General features: G+C 41.7%; 1 protein-coding gene across 1 annotated transcript in view; it reads right to left on the bottom strand.

Annotated features, from left to right (window-relative positions):
* The window catches only part of cdh22 (cadherin 22), a 249,081-nt gene extending 240,811 nt beyond the window's left edge, over window positions 1-8,270 (bottom strand). Inside the window, exon 1 of the mRNA XM_033627226.2 lies at window positions 8,001-8,270. The gene's annotated coding sequence lies outside the window, so the exon portion shown is untranslated. The remainder of the gene's footprint in view (window positions 1-8,000) is intronic.
* Between the last annotated feature and the right edge of the window lie 10,380 nt (window positions 8,271-18,650).

The raw sequence follows: 18,650 nt of genomic DNA, 5'->3' as shown, positions 1-18,650 counted from the left end.
CCTGCCTCCAGGAAATCGTGCACATTAGGTAGAAAGACACAGGAACAAACAACAGCACACTAGGAGAGTGAACAGGAAATGCCTTACTTCAACCAGCAGCAGAGTACTGTACATCAAGTGCAATACATTCACGCTGCAATCAGAACGGCTTATTGTTGTATGCCAAAGCAGATCTTATTATTCCCAGCTTTGTACAAGGTAGTGGGCTCCTAAATTACAGGATAAGTGAAACAAAAAAAATATCACAAAATCATGATTTTAAAAGGTACAATGTGTAAAATACAGCAAAAAATTGCTGCAACCCCAATACTTTAAACCAGGGGTGTCAAACATACGGCCCGTGGGCCAGAGCTGGCACACCAAAGGGTCCAATCTGGCCCACTCAGTGACTTTGCTAAGTGTAACAATTGCAGAGACCAATTTATCAATTGAATATACTGCTATTCCTATTTGTCCAAATGACACAGCTCCTATTTCTTCATAGAGCTAAATGGGAAGCCAGTGTGCTTGGTGTGCTCACAGCACCTTTCAGTGCTGAAGGAATATTATATTCAACACCACTATCAAACTCAGCGCTGCAACAAATACAACAACTTGCAAGGACTACTAAGAACAGAGAGGATCAATTAATCGTTGGCAGGTTTGAGGAAACACAAGTCTGGTTGAGAGATCAGCACTGCAGCTGTGAAAGCTAGCTACCTTATTGCTAACAAAATAGCATCAGCACCAAAGCCACAGTCTGAGGGTGGGTTTGCCGAAAAAAACAGACATATTGTTGAAATTGCACTTATTTTTCCTTCAGCCTTCAGGCTATTCATCATGACTTTGTAAATGGATTGTTCATTAATTGTTTCAGAACGCAGGGAAGAACGAGGGCACTTTCTATCTTCCTTCTCCAGCTCCCTCCCTCAGACAACACCAATCTTCAAACTCAACCTTCAATCTTATCTTAACTGCACACATGTCAAATTTTGTGACTGTATCTTGCACAATTTGGATGCTACTGCAAAATTTGTCCACAGAGAGACATGTCAACTCCAAACGGCTTCTGTGGTAGTTCCCGCTACAATAGGTGACTCCAAGACCACGTTTTGCCCTGATGACACACACACACAGAGACTAACAAGGTGTATACACTACCAATCTCGCTGTCGCAGCTGTTATGAACTAATTATCAACAGAATATTAAAAAGTAACAGTTTTGACGTTATGACATCCATGTGTTGTGTTGCAGAGATATCTACTGAAATGAGCATGCTAAGCGGCTGACCCTGGCCCGTCCTGTCTTGTAATACCACTTGATAATATGATAATAATAATGTATTTATTTATATGCGTGTTTCAAAGCACTCAAGGACGCCTTTCAAGACAAGCAGCAATGTTCCCATAGATCTTAAAATCAATCTATTCCATAATATACAATCAAGATTAATAAAATGACTGGACAAAAAAAATCGTAATATAAATATAAGGTTTAAAATCATCATCAGTTCAAGTCTCAATATGTGTGTCACCATTAAATCAGGCCAACTATGCCAGCTTGAAAAGGTGTGTTTTCAGACGGGATTTGAAAATGGAAAGGAAGTCAATATTGCAAATGTACTTTAAAAGACGATAGTGACACCGTAAACACAAAGGCCACGTTCATGCTAATACATTCTCATCCTAATAACATTTTACAGCAAAAAAAAGATGGCCGAAGCTCTTGGAAAGCATCTTTTATCACCATCCGATCCACCCGCTCCCGGAAAGAAACCACGTTCGGCGGCAATGACAAGAGTGATATAAAAACAAGCAAAACAGGAGTAAACATCGGAGTGGCTTTCAACCACTGGAGACGGCATTTTGTTTGGTGCTAAACTCGTAACGTTTCTTTTAGACTAAGTAACATCTCACATTGGCTATTTAATGAAACGTATGTGGTGCGATTAATGACAACACAAAATGTACGGACAAACATTCCAGATGGTGTCAACATCTGTTTTGTTGATGCTATGGTCTTGCTAAGCTAAGCTAAGCTACGCTAAGCAAGCTTTAACGTAAACTACAGGCCATGTGAAGATTATAAGATAGCAGTTTTATTTTGACAGGCTCTCCGAGTTTCAGTTATGTGATTGAATTTTGCATGTTTGTCCTGCTGTTAGTTATTTATGAGACATCACACATATAGCACCTTTAAAACACCATAAAATTTCACTTATTTTTACTCTGATGTTGAATCACTTATATAACCACTATGCTAAGAATGAATTTAACGGCTTTCAGTTGTGATACTTTTCTCTGTATCCCAGCAGTTGCATTAGCCTAAAAGTCCCTATTTCAATCCACTGCCCAAAAGTTCTTTGATTGATTTCATTCAGCGCACATTGAAAAGCATGTATTCAGATTTTGTTTGGACTCTCCATTCAGTAGAGTTCCTCTGGCTTCAAATGGCTCAAGAGACCGATCTCATATCAACAGATTTCACTGCATCATGAGGACAGATGGACTTAGCAGCTGTCTGAATCTTGTTAGTGTCCATTTTCTCCTCTTGTTGCTTACTTCTTTGTTGGGTTGGTTGGGTTGGGAATGACAGTATTATGCTTCTTGTAACCTTTTAAAATGTGAATCTAACCAGCTCAAGGCCCTCACAGTTTCTCTGGTTTGGAAAGCTACTTTTGAGTGTGAATATAAAGCCATCAACACACCCATTAGATAAAGCACCTGAGCATGAAAAATATGGTGGGCATTTAGTGTTGATGTGGTTATGTTTGAATTGTCTGAATGGGCTCAAAAAATACAGAATTTGTACCATTTATGTGGCTGAGATGAAAATGTTGACATAACACTGTTGTCAGAAAAAGTATGAAGCCAGAGCCAGCAGGCAGTTAGCTTAGCTTAGAATACAGACTGGAAGCAGGGGGAAAGAGAAGCTAATTTTAGCTTCTGTAATTTTACTTCGCAGAACACTGGAGTTGCTGGTGTTCTCCTCAATTGGCTATTATTTAAAAAAAAAAAAAAAGCTAGGAAAATATTCTAAATATTGCAGATAATATTCCAGTGGTTCCCAGCCGGTCCAGGCATGGGATCCAGACTTCTCCCTAGTTATAAGTTCATGGTCCAGACAGTTGAATATATTCAGCCTCATACTGGCCTTTGGCCATGTTGTCGAGCTAGTTTGTCTCTGTCAAGTAGCTGTCTGTTAATCACTCACTCTACAGCAGAAAACGACACTTCAAAATAAAACCTCTGTGCCGGAAATTCACTGGACTTCAAAATAAAGTGCGTTTTATACAAACTTGACAAGGTCATGAATCACTTGCAGTCCATTCAGAAGGGACCTGCGACCCACTTTTGGACCAGGACCCAACAGTTGGGAACCACTGACATATACTTACACTCATATTGAATTTTTAGGTGGGACTTTTTTTTTTTTTTTAAAAGATATGTTTTTGGGCATTTTGCCTTTAATGGATAGGACAGCCAAGTGATAAAGGGGGAGAGAGAGGGGATGACATGCAGCAAAGAGCCACAGGTTGGACTCGAACCCGGGCCGCTGCAGCAACAGCCTTGTACATGGGGCACCTGCTCTATCCACTAAGCCACCGATGCCCCAGATGGGACTTTTTTTAGGTGGCTATAATACATTTTGCTGCACCCTCATCCACAGCAGGGCATTGTTTGCTTCTGTGCTGGTAAATTTCTTTAATTAAAGATGCTAGCAATGCAACACAGTACATAAAATAAGCATAGAAACGTCAACTAGATCGGGACATCATGTTTGACTATATATCTGTAAACGTTACAGCTACAGCTGAAAATAACAAGTTTCCCAAATTGCCATACCTTCGCAATTCAGATCAGTTGCCATCAGCTTTCTCCCCAGAAGTGCTGGTTGTTATTAGCGCAACGTCACTGTGACTTGGTCTACCACAGCACCTTTAGACTTCCCTGTTAACATGATATAAATTCCAGTGTGTGAATACCCATCTAAAAACAACTTAGCATTTTTTACATGTCTGTTTTTGTACAGATCAAACAAATGATTTTCCCCTGCTACCAATCTTTATGCTAGGCTAAGATAAGCTTCATGCCTGCTGACTGTAGCTAGAGAGTGACATCAATCCTCTCCCGGCAAGAAAGCAAACATATAATTATATCCAAAATTGTCTGACTATTCTTTATACCTTGAAAAAAGATAAAACACAATGGTCATGATAATTTCAACAGCACAGTAAACCCCAGGACACAGTTCTTGCTAGCTCGCTCCAACACAGTCCCACAGCGATGTAGCGTCCAACACTGCTGCAACAATGGCAAAAAAAAAACCTGTGTTAGTAGCCTGTTTCATCACAGGCAAAAGCATCAAAAAAAACTAGCTGAGCTTCCTCAGCAAAACCACAGTCCTCTAAAATTGTTGGATCAAAGTGTTGCCTGTAACCCTCTCCTTGAAATTAGGTGCAAACAGGGCTGGAAAATCAAGCATGGAGCCTGTCCACAGCCCTCAGCTCTCTATCTCCTCCTACCTAGCGATTCCATCACAGAGCTCAAGAGTTAATGCGGTTGATGCAGTCCTTGCCCGGAGGGGGTAATGAAGTGACTAAGGGCTGACCGTCCCTGACCAGCGACAAGACAGCAGGTGTGAGCAGTCAGGAGTGTGACTGCGGAGATGTGTGTGCGCATTACAGAGAGTGTGAGAGAGTGAGAGTGTGTGTGTGCACTAAACTGGCAGAGAATGAACCAAGCATCTAACCACAGGTCCAGATCAATTAGTTGGCCTAATCGGTCTGCTCTCTGCTGGCCATAAATATCCCCTGGTTTACCCCTGTATCTGTCATCTTTACAGCCACAGCACTATCATCTATCAGCCGCTCCCTCCTTCTCTCCTTTTCTCTTTTTCTTTCCCACTCTCCCTCCTTTTGTCTTGCTCCCTCCCTCCCTACGTCTGTCTATCCGAGCCATCTCTCCTTTACACACTACATTTATGCTCCAGCTTGGTAAACGGTAATCAATGCCTCACAACGGTGGACTGCTTCATCTAAACGATTTTTCAGGAGGGCTGTGAGTAAGTGTGTGTGTGTGTGTGTCTGTGTGCGTGTGTGTGTCTGAGACAGAGAGAAAGAGAGTGAGAACTTACTGTAAGCACACACGTCCGTATTAACAAAGTTCTGCATGTAAGTAAGCTTCTATTTCTGTGTATGATTTTCTCTGTATGTATGTATGTGTGTGTGCTTTTGTGTGTGTGTTGTGGAAATGTGTGAAAATGCCTGCCTAGAATTGGCACCGACTCCACAAGCTCACAGTAATGCATTCACTTTTGGTACATAAATCACAATCAGCCCATTCTGCCATCTGGGTTACTGCTACATGGCCCTTGTAATGTACACCCTGGTTCGACCACCAGCTGAATAAATGAGTCCAGGATACAAAGCAGATACGTGTCTGTAATGGACAGTAAGAAGGCAAATGTATTCTGGTTTTTCTTTTCCCCACAGAGAATATATCGTACATCATGTTCTGCATAACCAGCCAGTTAAGAGAATGTGTGTGTGTGTGTCCGGGCTTATCTGCCAATCAGCTGGTCTTATTTTTTTTAATAGAGTCTTGTAACAAAAACCACAGTGCCTGTAGCTGTAGTTCAGATGGGTTTTATAAAAAAAAAAAAAAAAAAGAAGATATTATGGGAAAAGACCACAACCAGCACACTCTGAGGCAACCAGTGATACATATATTTGTCCCAGCATGGCAGAAATCCAGAGAGCCCTCATATTAATGTTTAAAATCACCACTAAATTCAAAGGCCAGCATGCATTTAGATATTTTTACTTCATAAAAACAATATGTACAGAGAGGAAAACATCCCAAACAACATCTTAATTACACTCATTACATTGTTTTGAGAACAGAAATAAATACAAGATCAAGACGTTCTCAGAAAACTCCTGAACTCTGCCTTCAATTTGCTCCACTGATTCACACCGACCAATTTTTATCTCTACTGTAACCAGCGGAAAAGCAATTTTCCCAAACACAGGGTCAATAAAGGTCACGGTCCTCACTCAGAGGTCCTGCTTCTCTGATGGATTTCTGTACACATCAGCACCTAATTGGAAAATTAAAGTCATTGATTGGCTATTGGGACTAGAGGCATTTCTCTCACTTTCCCAAACACCAATTAGCCCAGGATAAATGATAAACTGAGGCTTGCCAGCGGACTCACACACACACACACACACACGCAGAATACACACAGATACACACGGTCAAGAACGCAGACACACCCCCGAAGGAGCAAACTTGAGCATTTCTAACCTCAGCCAAGGTCAGTCGGTAATATCCAAGCTTACAATGTACTGTAACCCCACGGTCACAAATCATATTCTGTGATATGAAACACACACACGCTCACACACGCACAAGTCCTACAGTTGGGAATAGGCTGTATTTCTTTCAGATACCACAGAGATGAAGTGTCTGCCTCCCCACAAAACAAATATTAAGTTGGGATGGAATGGATTTGATCAATCTCGGAGCGGCGGCGTGATGTATGTGTGGCGGTACAGTGTCTTTGAGATTGCAGAGAAGCTAAATCACAGCACAATGAAGCTTTTTCTCTAATGAGCCACCATTTGTCCGTCCCATCGCTGACTGTCTGAGTTTAACAAACGACACTGAAGTAAATTTAAATGTCATGTCTACAAATAATTCGGGTCGTTGGTTTGTATAAATCAACTGAAAAGAAAACTGAGGGCAACAAATCACAATGAAATGTTTGAGAAGGGAGAGATGCAGAATTCAAAGAGAGTAACTGATGATGGGGGAAGAAAAGCAACAAAATTTGGATCTTGTCCAAATGAAATGTGTTAAACAAACAGGATATAAATTACAGCTGATGCTTATTTGATGTGTGACTATCCATTAGATGCAAAGGAAGATTAAAACTGATTAAAAGACAAAGTATAAATGACTTAACCTAAAGTAATTGGTGGTAATACGAATATGCACAGCAGCATGAGCTTAATTAAAAAAGATAAAGCACCGATGGTTATCATTTGCAACCCCTTCTGCTCTGGAAGGAGACTTTAAATCTACAACCACTGTATCTGTGAAGGATTATCACAAAGCCGGATAAACACCAATTCCGTGTTTTTGTTTCCTGATAAAAACTGCTTTGATGCTTGTGTGCCTCTAAGTCTGCATTCAGTCATGGCTTTAGTGCACAGTGGCTCACATCCAACTTCCCCAAATGCATCCTGCTGGCGCATCAAGTGGCTGCAGTCCTTGGAAACGCATCCCACTGTGCGAGGAGGTGCGTGCAGTCATTTTTACACCTCCCTATAATTTCATTTGGGGAAAAGTCTGCAGCGTTGTTGCAACAATTCGGCCAGCATATTTACACATATTTCCTCATGACAGGGAGCAAATTCTTCACACAGGAGTGTTTGAATTTCCACAGCCTGCATGCGCACACTACTACTGCTGCCCCAATCTCACTGTGGAGAGAGCTCACTGGAATTTTGCTGTACAATAAATGCATGCCATTATCGATGTGCAGACACAGCTCGTCAGACACCGTTTCCCTTCTTCACCGTAGCCTCTAAAATCACCACAATTAACCTGCTTACTGCTTAAATGGTCTAATATAATCGGAATACACGTCCGGTCTCCAGCGCAGCGCTCATTACCGACTGCACTAACCCGCCGTTAATTGTGCTCCAAGTGGCAACAAGTTAGGCGGTGATGCTCAGCCTTGAAGTAAAGATGACAAAAAAAAAGGCTGAGTGAGATGCAAAAGCCACCCATTCTGCCTCTTCTCACACGCGCACGCACGCACACAAACGCACAAAAATCACTGTGTGTGCATTTATGCAATTTGCCTCTATTGCAGTGCACACAAAACTCCTCCAGAAAGGCGTGCTGCAGCTCCGGTGAAGTTGCATGTTGCAACACCGACACGGCACACTGAACTTTCCGATTAAATTAAAACACTCCCCCTCCTCCACAAATAAAAAAAGTCCTACCTTTTGCTATCGTGCGGCGGAAACAAATGCCTTGACAAGTTGCAGTGGGATGCAGGTGGCGGCTATTCAACTTGCAGGGTCCTCCCCGGAATGAAAGGTGTACGATCCTCTGTGCGGTGTGAATAAAAAAAAAACAGGAGTCAGAGGAGATAGGGATAGACGCTCTGTGCGCCCTTGTCTCCCACCGCGCTGCGCGTCTGGAGTCTCCGTTCCGACAAGCGCAGGGAGAGGAGAGGGGACGGCCAAGCCAAGCCGCTCTCGGCACGGCGCGGTGTGGAAAGCCCCTGGTGGTGATGGAGGGAACCTACAAATGAAGAGGTGGAGGAGAGAGAAAGAGAGAGAGAGAGAGAGAGAGGAGGAGGATGGCGATCATCGCAGCCACCAATAGCAATACAAAGTAACAGAGCAGCATTTTGCTTTGACCCCTCTGACAGTGCGTATCCTCTTAATCGATGCGCGGCGTCACCTTGAACTACACCCTGGGGATTTTGACCTATTGGTGGGAGGATTCTGCATTTGTGCATTATTATAACTGTAACCATTGCAGGCAGACTTGTAGGAATTGTATGCATCTGTTTGTGTATTCTGAAAGAAAACAACAACAGAGTGCTGAAACACTAAATCCAAAACTTTCAGAGCTATAGGCATCTAAGACTGGGGGCAAAAAGAGGTTGCCACAGTTCACTTTCTAGCTTATTTTTCAAATTTGTAATTCACTTGCAGCTGCATAACTTCACTCCTCAGTCAAAAAAAGTAGATTGTCTTTTTCCGGCAGTCTTAATGTAAATAGCTCAATCATTAATTCCTGTCATTGCAAACAGTTGGAGGGGCCACTGTGCTTTTCAGCTGAGAAAACACCATTTTTTATGAGCTGCATGAGTGTCAGAAAATAAGAGCAAGAGAGGAAATGAAGAAATGCTTCAGCACAATGAACTGTGGTCGAGGACGGAGGTTGTATTCAGATGTGTTTTCTTTGGGTACTGGACAAGGTGCAGGAGTCAAGTATGCCCGCTTCCCTTGAAGTGGTTCACCTGTTAGTGTTCAGTGTGTGTGACAATTATGTGACAGAGGCAGAGAGACTGACGCACACACACACACACACAGACACACACAGAAGGAGGAAGATGTTTTCTGCTGCAGATTACCCACCATCTCGACCAGCTGGAGCCTCTCAGAGGCTCAGTCAGCAAGGTGAGAAAGGTTAGGAAGCTGATGTACCAACAAGGATTTTTAAAAGCCAGCGTGCAGAGGCTGTTTACAGAGAGGTGCTGTACACAGGAAGAGAGAGTCAGAGAGGAGGAAGGAGGCAGGAGGAAGAGGGAGGGGGAGTCAGAGGGTGAGAGAGGAAGTGAGAAAGAATGTGTTCTCATGTTAATCCCGGGTAAGGACTTCATGACTGGATGGATTCAACTTGTACACCCAGAGGCAGGAGATTACATGAAGGAACTGATTGAATGGGTGAGGAGTTTGGTTGCATTTGGGGACAACATCATGTCCACCGTGCTGCTACTGGACGCTCAGCTTTATCTCATGACTGTCTTCACTGCTGATGCATTTTGATGTGTTTGGCACATGATTTTAGATCATTTCCTTCCTCAATATAATCAGTTACTTCTTCAGTCCAGTTTGTTGCCTAACTCCTGCTCCTGCAGTTGTGCCTGTACCATATTTGGATTTCTGCCTCTAGTTGGTTTGACAGCGTATAAATGTTAGGTTCAACATCCGTTTTCCAGCTGAAAAATCCAGCGTCTTGGCCTTTAACCTGATGTGTCCTTTCCACAGTGCTACATGTCCCCTCAGGGTAACAGGTCATTTCCATTGGGTTTAATAGAATTTGTCCATCTCATGTCTGACCTCTTAAGAGTCTCAATGATTTTGAGATTTTGGCCTATTTTGCTTCCATAACTTCTTTTAGGCTAGTGGAAGGACAATGTCCAAAATACACAATTAGGTGTTTATGTTAGTCAAAATTTCTGCTCTGAAAATTTTTGGAAAAAGCATATATTTATTAAGATACTGCCTGATTTGTATTTTTAACCTCCTGAGACCTAAGCCTTTGTTTAGTATGCATTTTTGATTTTTCCTAGCAGTTTGGGATCAGTAGGACCTAATAAGTATAATTAAAAAACTTAACACATTGTCAACAACAATTAAGTCCCACTGTCTTCCAACAAGTACATTTGTTGTCATATCAAACTACAAACATTATTAATCATAGATAAACAAGTTTCAACCATACAATGTGATCAGGTTTTGGACCTTTTGGTCCACTTTTGTGTCAGGATCGACTGCAGACTGACTTGGCAGAGATGGCTGCCATCTTGTTTTTACATGGATTAGTGTATTGTGCTCTTACCACCACTAGATGGCACAAAATAGTGTCCACCAATGAGGACAACAGGTCTAAGTTAAGGAGAATGAAGTATAAGGTCAAGTGTGTTGTCCAAATATGAAGACACATGGTCTCAGGAGGTTAAACATAAAATGTCATAAAATTTTGTCGACAAAAAAAAATGATAGCCTTAATGTAACTTATTAGCGTGGGAAGTTTCATGGTGATATCTATTTATTAAAAAAAATTAGCCTGTTCACTCGCAGTGTCTTTTTTGGTCTAAAAAAGTATGGAATTTTACAATACATATCTTTAACCCTTTGTAACCTGAGCAATTTGACTTGATTTCTTTAAACACATGGGGAAAAGGCAACAAAAGAAGAAATGACCCCAAAAGTTAGCAAGAAAAAAAAACAACAACAACTGGAAAATGACCTGGAAAGTGTGAATAAAAATTAACTCTGTAACATAAAGTGTATAATTAAAACTATTATAAACATAGTTTCCCCCTACCTTTTTTCATTTTTCCCAAGTTTTTTATATATATATATATATATATATATATAATTTTTAAAAAATATTATTTTTTTGCAATCTGTGCGACATTCCTTCCCAAATTGCTTATTTCCTTTTTCTCCCATGTTTTGAAAGAAATTGCACCAATTAGCTCAGGGTACAAAGGTTTAAATACTTATGAAACCTGGAGTGACATCACTTTCCTTGTGCTGCTTTCAAATTGTTAAAGGCCATTTTCTCAAATTTGTTTTTTCTCATAGTCTGAGAGAAATCTCTACTTCAGTAACTCTTTCATACACCAATCTTTCCCTTTCATTCATATCTATATTCTGCATCTGTTTTTTTTTAACAGGGGGTTGTTGATATCATTCATAGCCTGATTTATAGACATTTTATTCCTAAAAACATGGAGAAAATTTTTAAAGCTATTTACAGTATCCTCGGATTTATATGGTAATAAAGAGATACCCAAAATGCCCTTTGTAAAAATATTTGACTCTTAATATGCCAACAAAATGAAACAAGAATTTTGAACCTGGCTTATCCAGTGATTAGATTTTTGTTCACAAAATGTATGCAAATCAGCACATATTTAATTAGATAATGCCTAATTTGCATATTTAAAACAGAAAACTTGTGATACAAAAATTAATGGTCTTATTGTAGGAAATAAACTGGGGGAGTTTTGTGGTGATATCTATGTTATTTTTTTCCCTATATACCTGTTTTGTCTCCCCCAAATGTTCGTTTTCTCATACATTAATCCACAGCTGAACACTTGGTTTGTTTGAAAATTGTCACTCAGTGATAGGAGAGAATAAACCAATTTGATGTGCATATTTAAGCCAAAGGTTTTGTCTTGTAATCATCTTTTCCCTTGTAGCTCAACCTTTGCATTATGCTTCAGTATACTTGCTGTCCCTGGTCATTTTACATAGCCAGCTCCTGGGATGGAAGTGCTGACTAAGGACATGCCTCCTGAATATTACATTTTTCCTCAGCAGCGAGGTGTTGAAACACTGCCCGTGCCTATCGCTCAAGCCCGTAATGGGAACCGGAGACCAGCAGCTACAAACATAAATATCTGTGGATATAGTACTGTAAGACACAACCAGCAGAAGATCAATACGGGGCAGCGAGAGGGAGATTGGGTGGGAGAGAGGGAGGTGAGGGACCATGGGTAAAAGGTTCTTAGATGGTAACGGTCATGTTAGTGGGATACTTCACTAGCACAATACTTTATCGCCCATGTGGAAATGATTTTTAAGGAACGATACCAGTCAAAGGTTACTGAAGCAATCTATTTCCTCCCAATATATTGATGTTTTTCTGCTACAGCTGCTACTGTGTATTACAGTCGTCTCCTCTTATCCCTCTACCCATGCTCATACCTGCAATATTGCTACTGCCCAATCCTAAAACCAACAGCCTACTAAGTTGCAGCTACCTCAGAGAGACCCACTTGCTTCATATATTCTGCATTTGAAGAATAACAGTGGATTTAAAATATGTCTTGCTCATAGCTCTACAACATAAATCAACCTGACATGATTACATGTACAGCACAGAGCAGCTACTTTCAACACTGTAACTGTCAGACTGTGTAATAGCAGGCGCAGTAGGTTAAAAATATGGCGGGTGGCAGTTTATGGCCTCCTGCCCAAATCAGCACCATGGACAACTCCGTATTTCCAAACAGACTGAGGCACAGAGCTGCTGCAAAGATGATTCCTAATCAGCACCATGGATAGCACCTCACTTCCATACAATGGTTTGTAGAGAAAGCTGATTCCAGATCAGCAACATGGGCATTTCCTCTTTACTGTGACATTACCCACTGGTTTGTGGACTCTCATTTTGAAGCCTCAAGTTCAGCATTTTGGCTGTAGCTGTCTTGGTGTTTTGGAGCCAGAAGTGACCATATTTAGATGAAAAGTTGGAGATGTGGAGGAGCAAGGGCTGGATCTGACTCAAAATGTACTGACTCCTTGCAGACAGCCTGTCACTTAAAGTAGTTACACCCTTAATTATGCATAAATTAGCTACAAGGACCAAAGCTGTTCTTTGTACAAAGCTGTTAACATGTTTATTTGTGCTGTGAAGGTGGACATTGTAACATACTGGTGTTAATCCTGGAGCCAGCACCAAGTGGCCATTTAAGGAACTGCAGTTTGGGGCACTTTCCATGTTGGCTTTATTTGTCAACCTGTTATTAAAGACTGAATCCAAATCAACAGCATGGACGAACCAATTCAAATACAAAACTATGCAAGGGAGTTGCCTCAAAGCTTGACAACTCCTTATAGACCCTTTTACTGTTAGTAAACAGTATGACTTTTTTTGGTGGGCGGGGCTTAGCTGGTGGTAAAACAATTCTCCACAGACATTAGCTAGTACTGGCTAGCAAGTTCTGTTGGATTGTTTTAGACAATGGAGGAAGGTGATGTGAGTGATGCATTCACAAATACTCATTCCAAGTATTGGAGCGCAATCTGGCACAAACTGGACAATTCGTAAATTCAGAGCGCTGTCAGAATGTACCATTAAGTTATTCAGAGCACCACACTATCAGAGTGGCAGAGCACACTCTTGGCACTCTGTCTGAGGAGACGGGAGTAGCAGAGTGCCAAGTGGAGTGAATGTGTGATTAACTTAACCGTTCCTTAATTTATATAGACAAATAATGTTGTGTTTCTTTGACCAACAGGGCTCTCATTTTAGTGTACAGCATCAGACTGAATTTACAAATGCACCATGTCAGGTCACTCACTCTCCGGGACCGCCAGTGTTACTTGAATAAGTAAAAACTCACCAATGGGACCAGACTAGCCAACCCCTATGCTGTCACTCAGTGGATGGACGATGTCACAGGATTGCTGAAAGTGAGATTGCAGACTTTGTGGTTGATTACTATGCCAATCTTACAAAGGAGGACGACACTTGAATGGTTTCCTCCAGTTTGTTTTGCTATTGACGCCTAAACTAACTTCTTAGTTAGCATAATGGAGAAATCCAACATTCCTCTTAATACCTCCTCAATATCTCGTAAGTGCTATGTCATGTAAGTGCCATGACCTGGATGACTGAGAATCTTCACCGACAACCTCCTCAATATCTGATCAGATGGACATGATAACCCTCTACACACGTTATTCATCCCTGCAACAGTAAATACTTTTTCCCTAACCTGATATGAAGTGTGTGCGGCACATGTGAGCATTTTTGATGATCTCCTCCATCCAGTCCTTTTATCTTATCACATTTAACCATAGTTGTCTTCTTTTTGTTGACAGGCAGTGGCAGCTGGTATGTGACGAAATTTAAGTTGCGAGCCATGACTCCTTCCATTCTGGCTCCCAATAACACAAGGACATTTTAAGACTCCTATGTAGCCTACAGCCTTATGGTGGCGAGTCATGTTCTGCCTCCAGCTAAGAAAACTGACGTCAATGTGACGTCGGCCCTAAAAGGGTCTATGGGGATTGACTCACTCCTGGAGCCAGCCTCAAGTGGCTTTTTGAGGAACTGCAGTTTTGGGCACTTTCTGAATTGGCTTCATTTTTCAACCCTGGAGGTTGCCGCTTGTTAAAAACGGAATCTAAATCAACAGCATGGACAGTGCCCATTCAAATGGAAAACTGTGGGAGAGAGTTGCCAAAGCTGATCCTCAAGTAGCACCACGGACAACTCCTTATTTCCTTACCGCAGACAGGGACACACAGGAGACATTTGCCTTCAAAGGGCTTTCTGGCAGAAATCTATTCTTCTTAACCAAAACCACAATTTATTTCCCGAACCTTAACCAAGAAATCCTGTTCTGGCAGAAAGCCCTGAAGGGATACTTCAAAGCTGGTTCCATATCAGCACCATGGACAGCATAAATTATTTATGGGATATTTCTCCACCAAACAGCATTTTTTTTCTAAAGAATTATATAGGAGGCGATCCATAGAGATGTAGTGGACACTAAAATCACCTCTCACTCCCTCTGACCACAGTTCTAGACATTATATCAAATTCTTTTTAATCAAAAATGACTTAAGCTAATTAAATACATTTTAATATATGTTTGTGAGGTAGTTGTTTGCAGGCATGAGGTAATCCAAGCTCCTGTAAGGAGCAGATTCATGTACAAAAATATGAGCAGCTCTCTCACCAACCAAAAACGAGTAAGATTAATAACTTTATTTATACTGTACAATCAAAGGCAAGAAAAAAAAGCAAAAACAAGGTTAAGCAAATTAAGACAAAGCCACTGGCAGAGACAGAGATTTAAGCGTAACATTGAAACTGTGATGCAGTCACTTGTTAGATGGTGAGTTCTTCCAAGAAACTGACAGAGATATAATGGAACAAATACAAAAGCATAAGAAACAGTGCAGAAAAGGGACTAAGGATTATTAGGATGTTTACAACAAACCCTTCAAGCTTGCCAAGATTCAGAAATGAGCAATACTGTTTCCATGCAGCACAACACTACACACCAACTCCATCACATTTAAAAAAAATAATAATATGGATCTGTCCGTGCTGTGTGTCAAATTAGGGGGGCTTTGACTCATTGAAGGTTCACTCCAGCCATTGCGGGGCCATTTCAATTCAATTTAATTCAATCCAATAAACTTTATTTATCCCTGCGGGGAAGTTTTCATGGTGGATAAAAATACATTAAAACAACACACACACAGTATGAATATAAAGAGTTACCAGCTCACAAAACACACATCTCAACAGCAGCACAGCACTATCCAACATTCACCTACCTATGTAAGTTAAAATATCATTTGCATTTAATAGTTTTAAATCAAGTCTCCAGACTGTACAGGCACAATTAGCAGCAAACTCAAGATGCTGAGGTCGATAAGATATGGGAGGTTCAGTAGCGCACTCGCAACAAAGGCAATTTAGCCCTCAAGGACGAACAGGCCTGCTATTATCAAGCATTAGTAAATACCTCAGATATCTCAATAGATTAAAAATGAGACACTGAAGCGCACACAAAGTGGAGCAAACGCAACCTGGAGCTCCAGCACCGCTCTTTTCTCTAGCTATCCCCTTCATCAGATTCTATCAGATCTATCTATAGTTGTACTGGAGTTGTATTTTTCTTAGCCGTGTCAAAGCGAGCTGGAGGCCTTAAGTTAAAATCAACACACCTGCCAGACATCCTCTTCTCAGTTTTGAGAGATCAGAGGAGAGCAACCGGAGGCCCAAATCAATAGTGCATCATCCGTGTTTTACTGTGTGGATTTCAAGCCACTGCCTTCTGCTTGCAAGCACTCTCTCCGATGCATTTAAACATGACGGTTCAGTGTTTGGCAGCTCAGGGTTAAGAAGACTTGTCGCTATTTTGTTTTTTTCTCTATTGGAGTCTATAAAGTTGTCGAAGAGAGACAACTCCTTTCATTTTACCTCACACTGATTTGATTTGCTTTGTGGATGCTGTGTCTATTCTTTATTTACCTGTTTTTTGATGCAATTTCCACCAATCTATTTAGCGTTTCCTCCATTTTTCAAAAACTTTTAGAAAGGTCAGCCTCAGATTCGCAAACAAACCATGTCCTCTGTTAATAACGTTATGTCAATAAAAGAACTTTATCATTTTGTATGCCTGTCACATTTGCGATCTATATGAAATACTCATTTATTTTCACAAAGGACAAGGGTGCACGTGGGATGACGGGTTACAGAACGGATGCTGCTGTTGTCTAGCACACCCACACCAGCAGATGATGCAGGATTTCTGTGCAAACCAGTTTTCGTTGGGCTGCATACCTCCATTAACAATGCAGGCTAGTAATAAGGGACTCTGATGGGGGACTCTATTACCCATAGTGTTAGAGGCTGTCTGGGTGGGGGTGCTGGCATCCCATTGGGAAGATCAGGGAAAGCAGACACACACCACCATTAGCTTTAGCAACATCTTTATCCATGTCAGCACCAATAACAGGATAAGGCAGTCAAAGATCAAATATGAATGCCTATCCAGGATGTCTGAGTCAGCATTGATTAATTGTCTGTGGTCCTCTGCCCATGATGGATAATGATGAGATGTACAGTGGGCTCATTTCACTGATTTGCTGGCTGGCTTGTTAGCAGGGCTTTGGTTTTGTTGCTAACCAGCCTTCTGTCTATCATATGCTGTACAAACTGTAAAGCCCCCTGAGGAAAATCTGAGTTACTGGGTTATATAAAAAAATGTACTTGACTCTCTAAAGAAACTACAATTGTATCCCCACACTGTTGCATGAGCAGACCACCAACATTTCAACTAATAATACAAAATATCCTTCTCCAATTAATATGTTAATATGTCTACTGGTGGCTCTAAAGAGTGGCTGATAAGCTGCAGCCTCAACAAGAATTTGGTTTTAAAAATACCACATCCCTGTCATCCAAAGCCATAAAGGAGCTCTAAGTGATATTCAGAGTGTTACCATAGCAGCAAACAACTATTTGCTTTGTAAAGATATGGCTGAAAAAAGGTTCCTGAGCAGTGAATAAGTCACGCAACCTCTGTGTGTGTTGTAATCCATGCCTTTCTGTTGGTCGGTTTGACAGAAGGTTCAGCCGCACATACATGTTTGTGCATGTGAGTCCCATCCATTCATCCATTTTCATCCACTTATCCGGGGCCAGGTCGCGAGGGTGGCAGGCAAAGCAAAGCGCCCTAGATGTCCCTCTTCCCAGCAATGCTTTCCAGCTCCTCCTGGGGGGACCCCAAGGCATTCCCAGGCCAGATGAGATAGGTAATCCCTCCAGCATGTCCTGGGTCTGCCCCGTGGCCTCCTACCAGTGGGACGTGCTGGGAACACCTCTAACAGAAGGTCTGATGCTCAAACCACCTCAACTGACCTCTTCCGATGTGAAGGAGCAGCCGCTCTACTCCCAGCTCCCTGCAGAGGTCCAGCTCCTCACCCTATCTCTAAAAATGAGCCCAGCCACCCCACAGAGGAAACTCATTTCCATCACGTAGATCTGCAATCTCATTCTTTCAGCCAGTACCCAGAGCTTATGGCCATAGGTAGGGGTTGGGACGTAGATGGACCAATAAATAAAAAGCTTCACCTTCCGGCTCAGCTCCCACAACAGTCTGGCGCGGATGGCACACCCACTGGTGCCGATCCATCTCAAACTCCTTTCTACCCTCACTCATGAACAAGACCCCAAGAAACCTGAACTCCCTCACTTCAGGCAGTAACTCTCCAAACCCAGAGGGGGCAATCCACTGGTTTCCGGCAGAGGGTCCCTGTGTGTGTATTCCACTAACTAGCTAATCACCACCGCACTGCAATGTGCTTATACACAGGCTACCGCTAATATTGGTAGGGCATTATTGTGGAGGCGTAAAGCCCGGCCTGCAGTTCCCTCTAGGTTAATACCATTAGCTCTGTCAGCACTGTTGCCTTTGTTAGCACTGTTTACAATGTTAGCACCGCTAGCTTCAAGCATATTTAGCTGCTAGAGGTGTTAGCTCCTCACAATGTTAGCTGCTATAGGTGTTAGCTCCTCACAATATTAGCTGCTAGAAGTGTTAGCTCCTCACAATGTTAGCTGCTAGCCAGCGGCTCAGCCACCTCTATATTGGGAACCGTGTGTAGAGAACCTCTGAATATTGTATAAAACTCCTTGTTCACTAAATGATTTGATTCTTCACCACAGTCTGGATATGATTGGTTTTCCCACCTGACTATAGCAATGCTCATGTGGCTCAGACCACTAAACAAGGGGGTGTTGCCTTAAAGTCTGTTCTTTTATATTTAATCTCTAACCTTGATATTGAATTCAACTCATCTGAGGCT

The sequence above is a fragment of the Epinephelus lanceolatus genome, chromosome 1, assembly GCF_041903045.1.
Source record: "Epinephelus lanceolatus isolate andai-2023 chromosome 1, ASM4190304v1, whole genome shotgun sequence".
NCBI classification, from domain to species: domain Eukaryota; kingdom Metazoa; phylum Chordata; class Actinopteri; order Perciformes; family Serranidae; genus Epinephelus; species Epinephelus lanceolatus.
The sequence above is the reverse complement of the archived record's forward strand: the minus strand, read 5'-3'. Positions and strand labels throughout refer to the sequence as shown.